The 3,503-nt window shown below is 38.9% G+C and overlaps 1 protein-coding gene and 1 long non-coding RNA gene across 7 annotated transcripts in view; one reads left to right on the top strand and one right to left on the bottom strand.

Annotated features, from left to right (window-relative positions):
• The window catches only part of Dna2 (DNA replication helicase/nuclease 2), a 40,642-nt gene that overhangs the window by 25,323 nt on the left and 11,816 nt on the right, over nt 1–3,503 (bottom strand). The gene's annotated exons all lie outside the window — the stretch shown is intronic.
• LOC104849372 overlaps nt 1–3,503 on the top strand; it is a 33,773-nt gene that overhangs the window by 26,347 nt on the left and 3,923 nt on the right. The window lies entirely within an intron of this gene.

The raw sequence follows: 3,503 nt of genomic DNA, 5'->3' as shown, positions 1-3,503 counted from the left end.
TTTTTTTGGTGGAAACAGGGTCTCACTATGACAGCCAGGAAACAGGCTGGTCCTGAACTCACTAAGTAGCACAGGCTACCCTCAAATTCACAGCGATCCTCCTGCTTTAGCCTCCAGAATACTGGGATTACAGGTGTGTGTACCACCACACCCAGCTTTTTTAGTGTTTTTTTGAGACAAGGTCTCAAAAATCATGCTGGACCTGAATTTACTATGTAGCCAAGATTGCTTTTGTATTCAGGGAAGTAAGGGGGCATTAAAGGAGGGGGAGAAATGGGATAAATTAAAAAAAAATAAAAGACTGGCCTCAGACCTGTGATGCTCTCCCTCTGCCTCTCAATTATATGGGATTATAGGTATACTCCATCACAGCTGGCAAAATTTTGTTCTTTTTGTGCCAGTCAAAAACAGTAGTATTTGGGCCCAGGATTTAGTTCAGTGGCACTGCTCCTTCCTCTCAAGCGCCAAGGTCCTGAGTTCCAACAGTAGTGTTTGAGCAATTAACAAATATAACTGAAACATAGAAGAAATCCCAATACACAAATTTTGCAAGGAAAATGCAATCCAAGACACCTAGAGGTTAAGACGTGTATAGGAATACTTTGGTAAGTTAAAATATCTAAGTAAAATGTAAAAGACGGGCATGGTGGCGCATGCCTGTAATCCTAGCACTCAAGAGGTTGAGGCAGGAGGACTGCTGTGAGTTTGAGGCCACCCTGGGTTACATAGTGAGTTCAAGGTCAGCTTGAACTGCAAGGCAAGATCCTGTCTCAAAAAAAAGGGCCAGGGATTTGGCGCAGTGGTTCCGCTGCCTGCCTTGTAAGTGCAAGGGCCTGAGTTTGATCCCCAGTAACAAAAAAAAAAAAGTGGAAACCTGTCCTAGCGAACAGTCATGCCAAAGTTTGAAGTTCTAGCTAAATTTCCTAACTCCATCTATATATACCTAAGATTCTTATGACAGCCTGCTGCTTAGACATCAGCATTGAGGGAGTATGAGTATGTAGGTTTTCCCACATACTTTCTAGTTATGTTCCCTGTACCACATAGCTTCCAAATGAAAATTGTGTGTGTGTGTGTGGTACTGGAAATCAAAACCCATTTTATTCAGAAGTTTCTCCTGCAGTTTCTCTTACAGTGAAGATAAAAGTTCCAACCGAATATAATTTACCATCAAATGTTCTGTCCTGAAAGCACAACAAATCAGAGCAACAATCAGGGAAAACGTTGTCAAACTAGAGGACATTAGGCGTGAAGTGCCTTTTAATCTTTCTCTTTTCCTTAACATTCTTTTTTTTTGTTTTGTTTTGTTTTTTGAGACAGGGTCTCACTATGTAGTTGAGACTGACCTGGAACTCACTATGTAGCCCAGGTTGGTCTCAGAACTCACAGCGATCCTCCAGCCTCAGCCTCCATAGTGCTGGGATTACAGGCATGAGCCATCACGCCCAGCTTCCTTACCATTCTAAAGTAATTTCAGTCAAGCTTTTAAAAAAATCAGCTGGAGAATTTTCAGTCTCATGTATATGAAATATATTCCCTTAAATTTTTTTTCTCTTTAGAGTTGAGAACTGAATCCAGGGCCTAATATATCAGACAAGCATGCTGCCACTGAGCTACATCCCCTCTCCTAACTTAAAGCTTTGACTTCAGAAAGTCTTCCATCTTAGCTTGATTTTTCCCTAAGAGGGCTTTCCATTTGTTATTTCAGCCATTTCTGTATTATGAAGTGAAAAAGTTCAAGTCTCTTAATAGTAAAAGCCTAGTGAGTTCCAGTTCAGTCTCAACTACATAGTGAGACCCTGTCAAAAAAAAAAAAAAAAAAAAAAAAAAAAAAAAAAAAAGCACAAGCCTATCTTTCCCTCTACTTTCAACATCTACAAAACCCAGCAGGTGAAAGAACAAGATTACTTTTCATTCCAAACTGAAAAGCTTTTGTATAACCTTAAGATTTCATACACGATCAAGACTGGCAAAAGTATTTAATAGTCTCTCTTTAATCCCTGATTATATAATTCAGTACTTTTTGAATTTGAATCTCACTTTAGACAAAATCTGCTCAAATAATAAGAAAAACTGGGGGCAAAATAAATTTAAGTTACATTAAAAATCCTGTTATTTATTTATTGTACTGTGTTCCCTTAGCACATACTCGACAATACATACATAATTCTATTTTTAAGTATTTTGTTTTGTTTTTGGTACTGGGAATCAAATCCTTGTGCTTGCCAGGAATGCATAGTGCCCTATCTAATTTTTAGTTTTATTGACTTAAGTTTCTGTGAGAACTTATCACAGATTGCCTGATAGGCACAGGTGATGGAAATCATCAGAAAACAAAATACAACTTTGTGTCATTTTGGTTTCTTAAATCACTATCATGTGAATTTCAAATAATTTTAAACACAATGAAAGATTTTAAGAGGAATATGAATTTAAAAGATAATTTTAAAAATTAAATTTATCAGGGCCAGGGATGTAGCTCAGTGGTACATCACCTGCCTGGCAAGCATGAGGCCCTGAGTTCAATTGCCAACACCAAAAAAACCCCCAAAAACCAAGATTCCAAAAATTAAATTTATCAAGCTGGGCATGGTGATGCATGCCTATAATCCCAGCACTGAGGCTGAGACAGAAAAATTGCAAGTTCAAGTGTAGCCTGGGCAATTGGGTGACTTAGGAAGACTCTGACAATCAATCAATAAAGGCCAGGGATGGAGCTCAGTACAAAGGCTCTGACTTCAATCTTCAACCACCAGCACCCCCAAACACACACAAACTCAAAATAAACCTAGCTGGGCATGGTGGCACACACCTGTACTCTGGAGGCACTCTGGAGGCTGAGGCAGGAGGATCACAGAGAGTTCGAGGCTAACCTGGGCTACAGTTGAGTTCGGGGCCAGCTTGAACTACAAAGGGAAACCCCAGGGCCAGGGATTTAGTGCCTCCTCCTGCCTTGCAAGCACAAGGTCCTGAGTTCAAACCCTGGTACCAAATAAATAAAAACAAAACAAAGGGAAACCCTGCCTCAACCCCCCCACAAAAAAACAAAACAAAACAAAAACCTTCAATTTATCACAATAGTAAAAAACAATTATTATTTCATCTCAGATAAAAATCAACATGATCACACTAGGTGTGGTGGTGGCACACGCCTGCAGTCCCAGCACTTGGGAGGCTAAGACAGGAGGATTGCCATGAGTTCAAGGCCATCCTGACCTTATAGGGAGACGATGTCTCAAAAAAATCAATATGATCACATAAAGGTCAAAGAATCAATCCACAGTTTCCTCAATTGTGTTCTAATATCACACATAAAAGAGCCAGAGCTTAGTAAATCAGGTTTGAGACACTATGCTAGATCTCACAAAGGCAAAATATATTAAAGATTTCTTAGAACATTTAATAGACTAATATGCATAGAAAATATCTCCAAGTATACTTGCTTTCCCCATCCTTCATGAATAAGGAATTTTTTTTTTTTTTTTTTTTTTTTTTTTTTTTTT

The sequence above is a fragment of the Fukomys damarensis genome, unplaced genomic scaffold (assembly GCF_012274545.1).
Source record: "Fukomys damarensis isolate Sample0158 unplaced genomic scaffold, DMR_v1.0_HiC HiC_scaffold_20, whole genome shotgun sequence".
In the NCBI taxonomy this organism is placed as follows: Eukaryota; Metazoa; Chordata; class Mammalia; order Rodentia; family Bathyergidae; genus Fukomys; species Fukomys damarensis.
This window is presented reverse-complemented; position numbering and strand designations above follow the sequence as displayed.